The 12,866-nt window shown below is 42.7% G+C and overlaps 1 protein-coding gene across 1 annotated transcript in view; it reads left to right on the top strand.

Annotated features, from left to right (window-relative positions):
- Positions 1–12,866, top strand: part of LOC147711417 (polycystin-2-like protein 1) — a 3,079,390-nt gene that overhangs the window by 1,261,389 nt on the left and 1,805,135 nt on the right.

Raw genomic sequence — 12,866 nt, 5'->3', positions numbered from 1 at the left:
TAAGTTTGGTGTCATTTGCGTTGATAAAGAGGGAGAAAAGAAGGGGCGCAAGTACGCACCCTTGTCTTATGCCAGATTAACTCTGATGCTATCTGTACATTCTCCCCCTTGGCCATATCTTATGCGGGCAGATAATTTTGAGTATAATCTGGCCAAGAAATAAATAATCCCAGGAGGAGCGCCTTGTGCTAACAGGGTTGACCATAACAGTGCATGATCAACGGGATCAAACGCGCTACTAAGGTCCGCGAAGCAGAGGAACAACGAACCCTTCTCGGCGCGCATATACTTTCCTATTAGGAGGTCTAAATGTATGCACTGTTCTATGGTTCCCAGGCCTTTACGGAACCCAAATTGGGACTGCGCAAGGATGCCACCAGCTTCTGCCCATTCCTCTAACCTGGCCAGCAGTACTCGACTCATCGTTTTAAGTGATGAGTCTAAAAGGGAGATAGGTCGGTAGTTCTTTGCATCCGACCTATCTCCCTTTTTATATATTGGGATAATTATAGATTCACCCCAAGTATGTGGGGTGCTTTCCTCAACTACCGCATTAAAAACCTTGGTCAAGACGGGGCCCCATAATTTTATATTGGCCTTATACAGGTCGATCGCACCCCATCAGGACCTGGGGCTTTCCCACCCTTACTACATCTAATGGCAAGCTCTACCTCTGAAACAGTAATGCCTAATGTGATGGTAGGCCATTGGTTGGCCACCATGGTCATTGAATCGCCCACCCCTTCCGGGTCAAAAATGCTCGTAAAATGTGAGACCCAGCACTCCTCACTAACTTGAGCAGTAAGGACTGGCGTGTTAACGCTCTTAAGGAAGGGGCAGTTAACAGTGTCCCAAAAAAGTTTACTGTCTGAGAGTTCGACAGCCCTGGCCAGCTTATCCCATGCTTCCTCCTGCATTTCATGTTTCCTGCGCTTTATCTGCCCTTTATAAGCAACCCTTAGGTTTTTAATAATCAGACTATCTCTGGGCCCGCTAGCTAGGGCCTTCTTTAACTTCCGCAGTGACTCCGAACAAGCAGTGTCAAACCATCCAGTCATCGGTTTCTTATTACTAAACTTAGTGATGGTCATAATATTACCAATTAGGGCATTGATATTGCTAAAACTTATCAAAATGTCCCTTGAGTCAGTATTCACATCCAAGCAACAATGGAGGTTTGGCAAGCAAGCCGCCACAATTTTAGCCAATATGTTTTCAGAATTGTCTCCCCTCCATTTAATCCTGTAGCCATTTGGTATGCTTGGGACAATATCAGTAACCACTGTTTTAGCTGCTAGTACTTTATTGCCCCAGATGGTTAGTACCAATGTGACACAGTTATGGCCACTCATCGCAAGGTCCAATACGACTGGAGTATCACAAAACCCACTGATGTTGTCTGAGATCAACACATGATCAATAACTGTAGCAGCGTTTCTCCCAGTGAATGTAGGGACAATGTTGCCCTCACGATCCTTTGCAGCTTGTAAAGCAATTAGATCATATTTTGCTACAACTGAGTTCAACGACTCTCTATACATGCTGTGAGTGAAATGTAAACAACCATCACCATTCTCATCATTGAAACCACATACCTTGCTTAAAGATAATGAACACATTTGAACATTAAAATCCCCCCCCGATGAATACAAAATTAACATGATTAGCCCGGCAGATCTTGTCCATAGCATTCTCGAATTCATTAACTGCAGTCGGGCGTAATGGGTCCGGTAGGCTGTTATAATAATTGATCAATAAAACGTTACTGCCATTTTTGTGACACAACCATAACAGTTGGGAATGACATCAAACTTTCTCGTGTAAAATAACTTGCACAGGGAGGTTAATAGACAGCAGAATCAGGAGACCACCTCTAGCTCTGCCCATGGTCGAACCTTGGGCAGGTAGATTAAACGAGACAAATCCTTCGTAACTTATGTCTTCCACACTCCATGTCTCTTGGAAGCAGAGGATGTCATAACTATCCACAATGTCTCTCCAACCCAAAGACCCTATTTTACTATTCCAGCCTGCGATATTCCAACAGGCAAATTTATAGCCTCACTGAACTTTAGCTTGTTCCAATTCGGGGATTCTTATAATTTCACTGGAAACATCATCTCTAGCCCCCGAGTGTGCTAGGTTGGGGTTTAAACTATCATTCCCTGTCACAGGGAGGCTAAGTTGACCTCTTAACTCACCCTCGTTCACATCCTCCTGCATACCTGGATCAATACTACCTTTTGGGTCACAAACCTCCGTAAGATTAGCCTCTGATTGGCTTAATAGTTCTAGTTTAGCTGGAGGGACCCTTACCACCCCTTCCTGGTCCTGATGCATCCTATCTATTGCGATGAGCTCAGTCAATCTACCGCCTCGAGACAATTAAAACGATTATAGCTAAGGAACATGTTTGGTATGTACATAGGATCTGGTCTATTCCATGGCATACGATCCGGTTTATTTCACGTCCCCCTATTCACTCCCCTCCTTGCTACTCTTGTCCATTCAACAGGATTTCCCTTATCTGCCTCAGCATAGTAGGGTGGGTAAAAGAAGGTTAGTGGTGATGTCTGGATAATACTATACGTTCCTTGGTTTAACCAAGCACATATATGAGAGACAATTCTAGGGTCTCTAAGGGTGACCACTATACAGTCACCTTCTATACTTTTAACTGTTTTTCCAATCCATGGGGTCCTCCTAACCATTACAATCTCACTCATAATATGGGAAGGCAGCGGCCTATTCAAATTGAGCCAGTTAGCTACCTTGTTATTGAGTGAGACAAAGTTTTCCTTCACATTCTCTCCTAAAGTAGGCACACCCGCTAAAATAACTACTAGGGGATTAGCTTCAGGGGGCAAATCAGGTGTAAGTGTACTCCCCACCCTACTATTGGTTGCTATTCCCTTGTCTTTGAGCGGGGCTGCTACCTTTTTTTATATAACCCGGTCTACCTCCAGGTGCCCAGTAGTTATACCACAGCAAAGCTGGGGAGCAATATTGGGAATAGCTGGGATATTACTTGCAGGCTGATGTCCATTTGACTTTCTACCGTCTTCTGTTGAGGGAAGGATGGACTGCTGACTAAGTGCGACCTCCTTCACCCCAGATTTAGAACTGCCTGGTAGGTTTTTACCTGCTAGGTGCCTCTTTTGGCCTGGTTTGTCAGGCTGGCTATTTGTCTTGGCAGCCAGGATTGGTTGATTCACCCTAAGACCATTACCCGATCCTAGGCCCTCTACATTGGTTAGGGGGATTTTTCTATTAGCCATACCACTTTGCATGTTATCCAGTTTATGTGAATTTCCTAAGACCTGCTTCCCAATCTGGTCTAATTTGGAGGCAATCATCCTAGTTCTCTCCAATAATGGAAGCATCAGTGATTTTACCAAAATTTCGATTTTTCCCAACAGACCACCATCGTCATCAACAATACATGAGGGGGATTCATGAATAACATCTATTGGAGCCATTAGTGGGCTAGGGGGATGGACAACAGCTAATGGGGTCGGAGTGATACTACTGTTTTTCTTCTGTATTTTAGCACCACCCCCTCTTTTCCTTTTATTATGCATTGGAACAATCAATGGTACCTGATTCTGTGCTATTTGAGGAAAACTATGTACCAAAACAGGATTAGATACCTCTGTGACACTACCATTACTAGAACCCAAGCTTAAAGGAGATACATTAGCTATAGAGCAGTCCTCAACATTAGAGTCAGCGGCAACTACCTGCTTGGGGCTAGTACCACAGCCTAACTGACTCGGAGGTACAGGGGATACTACAGTCCAAATCGCACCTAACGACAAGCGCTTTCCTGTAATTAAAACCAAGCATAAGCACTTCTCAGTGAGTGCTATTTCCTTTTCAATAATTATAGGTCCCTTTTAAAAAATTGATCTAGGGTACCAGTAACCACCACTCCAGAGGAAGAAAGCGTAACATTTCTATCTTTTCCTGAATGCAAAGGCATAATGACTTCCTTATCAGCATGAAACACACTTATAAGAGATATGCTTTAAGGATGGTTATCTTGACTAAGTCAATAAAATACAAATCATCAAGGAGTCAATAAATGGGAAATAACCGTTGAAAGAGGGCAGGCCCGGCCCAGCCTTGTTCGTCCTTGGACGGCCGTAGACGGCCCGCCCGCGTGCGTTCCGCGTGCGCGGATGGTGGAGTGCCTTTATAGGAGGAGGACGGGAAGAGAACCCAGGTGCGGCAGGTCACTCAGCCGCAAAGCGCTGTGGTCGTCGCAGTCCCGCGATGCAGCAATGCCCCCAGATCGGCGTTTCTCCCAGCAGCCAAAGTAGGTACGTCCTGGAGGGGGAGGAAGCAAGGGTTTCAACTGGCGCTATGTCCCAACTACGAGCGGCCCCCGCGAAGCGGGGGCCGCGAGTTGTTTAGTAAGCACCAGTGGGAGGAGGCGGGAAGAGAACACAGGTGCGGCAGGTCACTCAGCCGCAAAGCACTGTGGTTGTCGCAGTCCCGCGATGCAGCAATGCCCCCAGATCAGCATTTCTCCCAGCAGCCAAAGTAGGTACGTCCTGGAGGGGGAGGAAGCAAGGGTTTCAACTGGCACTATGTCCCAACTGCGAGCGGCTCCCGCAGAGCGGAGGCCACGATTCGTTTAGTAAGCACCAGTGGGAGGAGGCTGGAAGAGAACACAGGTGCGGCACGTCACTCAGCCGCAAAGCACTGTGGTCGTCGCAGTCGCGCGATGCAGCAATGCCCCCAGATCGGCGTTTCTCCAAGCAGCCAAAGTAGGTACGTCCTGGAGTGGGAGGAAGCAAGGGTTTCAACTGGCGCTATGTCCCAACTGCGAGCCTTGCCTCATGTAACTTAACATTTGCTTTTGTAATTTGTTCATTTGTAATGTTCTCCTCATGTATCAGTTCTGCTCCTATTGTGAAGCGCTCTGACACCTTCGGGTAAAGTTTGCGCTACATAAAAACGGATAAAATAAAATAAATAAAAAAGCTCAAGCTCTTTGTCCGTCCTAAAGCTGCGTGGAAACGGGGGAGGTGGGGGCGGCTAAAGCCCTTGCCCTATGGGTGTTGCGCGCCTGAATACGGGAATAGACATAGCCATCGATTTCTCAGAGTAGCATCACAATCAAACACATACCCTGGGTGTAGCCACAAGCCTAACGCACACACAGGGATGCCTGAACAGATGCCTGCCCAAAAGCAACACACAAACACCACAGGAACACTCACAGAACCCCAACAGAAACAGACATTCCCTGTCAGCCAAACTGTGGAAAGGCAATGGGAGCACAGACACAACATGAGTGCACAACCTCATCACTCAGGAACAAAACACACACAACATACCACAAATCACACAAGAAGTGCACCAGCACAGAACTACACTGCCACATCAAACCAACCACAGATGCACATGAAATAAACAATTAACAAACACTACAGAACATCAGGGGATGCACATCAGGCAATGCCAAGGCCACATACACACAGCACTGTATGCACAACAAGCAGTGTGTGCACACCAAGCAGAACAGTCACACACAGACATGACTGACACAACCTCAACACACACATCACAAATCAGCACAGCACAAACACAACAGCACACTCAGGAAGTAAAGCAATACAACAGCCAACACACGTACATCCAGCACAACAACAACAGATGCACCACTCTAGGAAAACAAGAGCAGAACCATTTTGACCAGAGCACTGGGCAGCACACACAGCTGAAGTGCCCATGAACAATCCTGACTGACTAATAGCACAAGAACAGCACCCTTAAACCATTGGGGCAATGTCTACTGTGGAACATCACTCTTGGCCCAAGAACTGCACCACAAAGCACAGTTTCACAAATGAAGTGATGGGGAGGCACACACATGTGTAAACTAAGGGGACAGCTGATATCAAAGTGAACTGACTTGCATGTCAGTAGTAGACATGTAAGGGATGTACCATACACAAATAGAGGGAGTGCAGACCCACAATGCGTAGGCATTAGTGGCACAATTAGGGGATGGCATTATACCACACACACCATGCCATACAGGAGGACAAAAGGCACCATGTGCCTGCAATGCATGAGAAACGCAAACACAATGGCAGTGTGGAGCAGCAGGGCTACACAGTCTACACAAACACACTCAAGACACATTGATGATCAAACAAACAGAACACTGATGTGCAAGTCACACACTTTGCACACTCATAAGTGCCCCAAACAACAAGGAGGAGCCAGAAAGAACAGCATGGACACACCAACACACTGCACAGTGCACAGCAGACAACTCACACATGTGCATACAACCACATCCACAGGGCAGGACAATCCAAACAACAGGCACACGACTCCTGGGTGACACGTGTGTCTATCACAATCCAGGGGCACACACACATCCACTACAAAGTCACACTCATCACACTACACACCTCTTGACTACCCAAGAGCAGACATCTCATGTAGACCATGGGACCAGGACTAAGGGCCAACACAAGATGAACATACACATACACAACTGGGCACACATAAAGGAATTACACACATACATCATGACATTGCCCAGCCTTCATGCTAACCTGTGCACAGCATCACACCCTGTGCTGGCAGTGTCCCCCAACCTGACATGGCAACAATGTAGCCAGCAATAGCAAACCACTAAAAAGAGAACTGCATGACAGTTAAAATAGCCATCACAGATAACACTAATATCAGTGTCTGAATGAGCTGAAGACACTGTCACCCTTGTTTAAAAATGTGATGCAGCAAAGAGCTTGGCATGTTGAACTGACACATAGAGCATGGGGCACAGGCAACCAAATGCACACACCAAAAGAACTTCAATCAGCAAGGACACTGACAAAACATACAACAGGATAACTGTCTTTATTAGCAAGAATGAAGTGACCCCCTCAAAAAATAATGTTGGTCAGGGAAAAGAGGGGAATGAATAAGCACAGAAGTATAGAGTTTCCCTCATTGACCATAGTACTTCAATAAAGAAATTCTTCAAAATCTATTTTTAAAGTACACTTGTGACAGCCACAAAACAGTACATTAACTTTTCATTTTCTCAAAACATTTCTTTTTATTTCATTTTTATAAAAAAAAACTTCTTTTATATTTATTTCATTCTTTACATTTATCAAAAGGTATTTCTTTTCTTATTGTGCCATATTCCATCATAAATATGATATGTACACGCAGCACAGGAATTTACTATTAGAAATACATGACTTAAATTTAGTACACAATAAATAACAAAAGCAATCTACAAAAAACACATACCCCTGGATACAAGACAATCACTCAGCAAACATACCATCCATCCAGCCATACTCTCATCAAATACATTCACCCTATATCTGTACATGGACGAGTTCTATGTGACAAAGAAAAATCTCTGCCCAAAATTGAATCTCAATGATGACATGAGATTCCGCACTTGGTCGACGCGCGTTTCGGTGGCAATAAACCACCTTCCTTCGGACCTTTCCACATATACAGTTGCACTTCCCAGGAGACCTAAAAATATATAAGATGAGGGTCACAAAAGTTGTACATACATAAACAAAAGGATAAGTATAACTAACTACCCAAACCCAACATAGACCTTCAAGTGTGACTGAACAACATACATACATCTTTCAAGCATGAGCATTATAGAAACATACTAGGCAAAGAAGATTTCAGTATTTCATGCCAAATAAAGAGAAAAGAAAAAACAAAAGTCAAAAAGGAAAAATTCCTTTATAAGATAGTGCTAAACAAAAAAGATTCAAGATAAGAGACACCATCACCAGGCACCCAGAGGAGACCATTTGCCGCCTTGTGTATCAAAAGATCTACACCTAGTCTACCTATTGCACTTACTTATACACTCAACGAACCAAGTTCACAAGTTTCAAGAGGCAACACAGCACAATTCACGATGGAATCCAATTGAAAAAAGAGGTCCCTTTACAAGAAACCATGTAACCAGAGATGCGACAGATGACCACAGCTTTGAAACAATCTGCGAGTACAGTCAGGAAAACAGATGAGCCGTGATATCTTACCATCTGTTTTTTAAGTTCATTTCATGTCCTCTTCTCTCAGTGGTGTGAATACCTTTCGGATTTAGGGGGCTTGCAAATACTTCCAATCAAACTAAAGAAAAGAACCCTACAAGTACCCAGCTATAGCCCAACTGAGTCTGAAATGTGCAAAGGGAGTACAGATCTCGTAATGGGTTTACTAACCTTTGTTTTAAAATTTATATTAAAGTCATCATCTTCACATAATTGGTCACCGTCTTATGCAGACACGACTTGATAACTTCAAACCGCGCCTGTCAGACAAATAATAAAAAACATGGTTAAGGGAACTCAATGCCTCTATACCAGTTCTTGAATAGTAACTAAAGCCCTATTTATTGTAAGATCGAGATGATTTGGTTGCACATAAAAAATACCTCTAACTCAATGTGTTTAATGAACATATCGTAAAACTTAAAAGGACAACAACAAAAAAAGAACCGGGGCAAGCAATGCTCCACTAAGTGTGTTCTTCGTACCACATAGCGTTAAGCAACCTCTAACCAAATACCATGCTAAATATGTTTAATGATATAGCATGCCGCTGGCTTGACAGCATGCCAGCAATGATTAAGCAATACAGCGGCAAGTACTGCAGATACTGTGTTATTCAAAGATCGCAAAGATAAACCTACATCAGGACGGAGCAAGTTATGCTATACAGATATAATACCTGCTCACCAAAGTGTCAGGCTTGCTAAATACCTCCTTAGATATATTGTCAGTAACAAAGACCACCGCGTATTACACAGGCCATGTACCGTCGGTATACAATGCATAAATCACAAAATATATTTGCAAAAAAGAGACGGTTGTTATAAAATTCTCGGGTGTTACACCCTGCCGGAGTTAACCTAACAGCGTGATTTCTCCTGTAGCATAGAACAGCGTTTCATACCGTTACTTACTAATATCTGTCATTCCCATAACCATCGTGTCAGCCGCCCTCAGGACACAAAACAAAAAGTGAACCCGATAGTACTCTGTGATTAAATAGTGGTACGACCGGTACACAATGCGCGATACTTACGAGAACACGCGATGAACACTAATCCTCTTGTGAACCGAAGTAGAGAGAGGGCTGATATCAGGCGCCATATTAGAGTGATGTTAGGCGAAAAGGATCAAGAGTGCTATCTAAAAAAGGGAACATTTCTCATACGGCATGAAAACAAAGAGAGGACTAAATATGGGCGCCATTTTGAGTTGGTCAATCGCATCCATGCATGCCTCGAGAATGTTAACTCGCCTCATTCAGACATATAGGCAGAATATAGTCTATAGTATACTCTCATGGAATATAAAGGGTATCATGGGTGCGATCTTATATTAACGCACGGCCATGCCAGTTCAGTCGGATTAAATGAGGACGCCTGAACAAGGTGTGTTATCCACCCTATCGTAACAAATATGGGTTTCAGATATATATGAGACCAATGTTACTAAAGGACCCTAATATAAAGACACAAACACATTAATCATTTGGTCACATACCAGGCAATCTCTTCATTAAGGCCTTTGCGTACGGTATCCAAATGAAAGACCCAGAAGGTTGTCCCATTTTTAGTTGTACCTTCTCTAATATTGACCATGTCAGGTCAGTCTGTCTGTGATTTAACTCTAAGAAATGTTTTACTAAGGGAGCAGCAAGCCTCTTTGTTCTGATAGCGGATTTGTGTTCACTGAAACGCAGTCGAAATTTGCGTCCAGTTTCCCCCACATACGCAAGACCACAGTGGCAAAAGAGAATGTAAACAACATTGCTACTTCTACAGTTCGTAAGATGTCGCAGTTTGATTTCAATATTGTTATGATTCAATTTGTCTGACACCAGGGCCGCCTCACAAGCATGGCACGAGCCGCATCTATGGTTACCCAAAATAGTTGGTAAACCAGTTATTGACTTTTGAGTGTCAAAATGTGTTATTTTGGCATTACGAGTATGAACCAGCAGATCCCTGAGGTTCTTGTTTCTCCGATAGGCCACTAAAGGAAGTGGTATCAGTGGTATATCAACATCAGTGTTGAGTATCCTCCAGTTTTTAGTAATCACATTTTTGATTTTATAATTGAGGATAGAATGATTAATCACACAAGTTATACGATTCTGTGATGTACGTTTGGATCCTTGCAATAGAGCATATCTATTATAATACTTTGCTCTCTTATATGCATGGTGTATGAGCCGGTGTAGATAGCCTCTATTGAGTAGTCTCTCTCTCAAGGCATCACCATGCTCATGAAAGGACTTCATATCTGTGCAATTCCTCCGAATGCGTAAGAATTCCCCAAAGGGGATGGACTCTCTCTGGCAGCTGGGGTGATAACTTCCAAATTGCAGGATGGTATTTTTAGCGGTTGCCTTTCTGTATAGGCTCACTTTGAGATAGCCATCAGTGCCATCAATGGTGATGTCTAAAAAATCAACCCTTTGGCGACTCAAATTGGCTGTAAATTTCAGATTGGCATTACTCACATTTAGCCACAAGATGAACTCATGTAGAATTTCTGTTTCCCATCTCCAAACAAAAAAAATATCTTCAATAAAACGTCTCCAAAGATGCACATTTCCAAAAAAGGGCCGCTTCATTATAGATATTTTGCAGTTCCCATTCGCCCATATACGTGTTTTTTCCACACTGGGGACACAAGATGCACCCATCGATGTACCTTTTATTTGTTTAAATAAGGAGCCATTGAATTAAAAAAAATTATTAAAAAGAACAACCTCCAGACATTGAAGAATAAAATTGTCTGGTCTATTGTCTGGGAAAAGCTCTAAGAGAGCTGCCACCGAGTGTAACATTTGACATTGAGGGATATTAGTATATAAAGCCTCAATGTCAAGCGTTGCTAAGGTGTCACTCTCAGGATTGAATGGAACTCCCTCTATCTTGTTGATGATATCACCGGTGTCCCATATGAACAATGCATATGTATGTGTCAAGGGACAAAGAAAAGAATCAACATATTTGGAGAGGGGCTCAGTGTTAGGACCAATCGTAGAAATAATTGGTCGCATGTGAGGATTCGTCTCACATTTATGTGTCTTTGGAAGGCCATACATGGCAGAGGTAATAGGACAAGATTTATTGAGAAATTTACATTCCTCCTCGCAAATATAGCCTTCCGTAAAAGCTGCCTGTGTCATTTCTTGTATTTGGGTATTCAGTCTCACTAGTTCTCTTGGTTGTGCTGGTCTATAATGTTCCACAACCGATAACATGTCCTGCATCTTTTGGTCATATTGGTTCTTATTGAAAATGGCAATCTCCCCACCCTTATCACAAGGTTTGATTACTAAGTTGGGGTCCTTCTTAATCCTTGCCAAGGTCAAATATTCAGTTTTAGATAAATTGAATTGAGGTTTATACGGATGTTTGACAATCCGGGCTATGTCCTTCAACACATTTTGTTCGAAGATTTTAACTTCGGGTCCTACCATGTCTAGCGTGGGCGTGAACGTGGAAGGAGGTTTCACTAGGTGTAGATCTTTTGATACACAAGGCGACAAATGGTCTCTTTTGGGTGCTTGGTGATGGTGTCTCTAATCTTGAATCTTTTTTGTTTAGCGCTATCTTATATAGGAATTTTTTTTTTTTACTTCAGTTTTTTCTTTTCTCTTTTTTTGGCATGAAATACTGAAATCTTCTTTGCCTAGTATGTTTCTATAATGCTCATGCTTGAAAGATGTATGTATGTTGTTCAGTCACACTTGAAGGCCTATGTTGGGTTGGGGTAGTTAGTTATACTTAGCCTTTTGTTTATGTAAGTACAACTTTTGTGACACTCATTTTATATATTTATAGGTCCCCTGGGAAGTGCAACTGTTTATCTGGAAATATCCTGAGGAAAGTGGTTTATTGCCACCGAAACACGCGTCGACCAAGTGCGGAATCTCATGTCATCATTGAGATTCAATTTTGGGCAGAGATTTTTCTTTGTCACATAGAACTCGTCCATGTACAGATATAGGGTGAATGTATTTGATGAGAGTATGGCTGGATGGTATGTTTGCTGAGTGATTGTCTTGTATCCAGGGGTATGTGTTTTTTGTAGATTGCTTTTGTTTTTTATTGTGTACTCAATTTAAGTCATGGTTTTCCAATAGTAAATTCCTGCGATGCATGTTCATATCATATTTATGATGGAATATGGCAAAATAAGAAAAGAAATACCTTTTGATACAGATAAAGAATGAAATAAATATAAAAAAGTTTTTTATTAAAAATGAAATAAAAAGAAATGTTTTGAGAAAATGAAAAGTTAATGTACTTTTTTGTGGCTGTCACAAGTGTACTTTAAAAATGGATTTTGAAGAATTTCTTTATTGAAGTACTATGGTCAATGAGGGAAACTCTATACTTCCGTGACTGTCTTTATTCACATATTGCACAGATGTGACAGTAGAGCAACAGTAGACAAGAGCAAGGCACAAAATGCTAATCCTATGCAAGATAATCTGCACAGGCAAACTTCAAACAGGAAGGCCTGTGTCCATGGCACAGGGGAGATTACAACACAGCAGAGCAACATGGCCAATGTCCTTGGCACAGGTGAGAGTACAACACAGCAGAGCAACAGGGACAGTGTCCATGGCACAGGTGAGGGTACAACACAGCAGAGCAACAGGGCCAGTGTCCATGGCAGGTGGCACAGCAAGTAACAGTAAAGACGAAACTGAGGTGCACTCACTAGTATTACCCAGTGTAATCTATGAATTAACCTGATAGTCTTAAGGGTGCTGCACTACTGTATTGTACTGGCTATACAATAAGAAAACAAGAGAAA

The sequence above is a fragment of the Lissotriton vulgaris genome, chromosome 5, assembly GCF_964263255.1.
Source record: "Lissotriton vulgaris chromosome 5, aLisVul1.2, whole genome shotgun sequence".
NCBI lineage: Eukaryota > Metazoa > Chordata > Amphibia > Caudata > Salamandridae > Lissotriton > Lissotriton vulgaris.
Note: the sequence above shows the minus strand (reverse complement) of the source record. Positions and strands in the feature narration are given on the sequence as shown.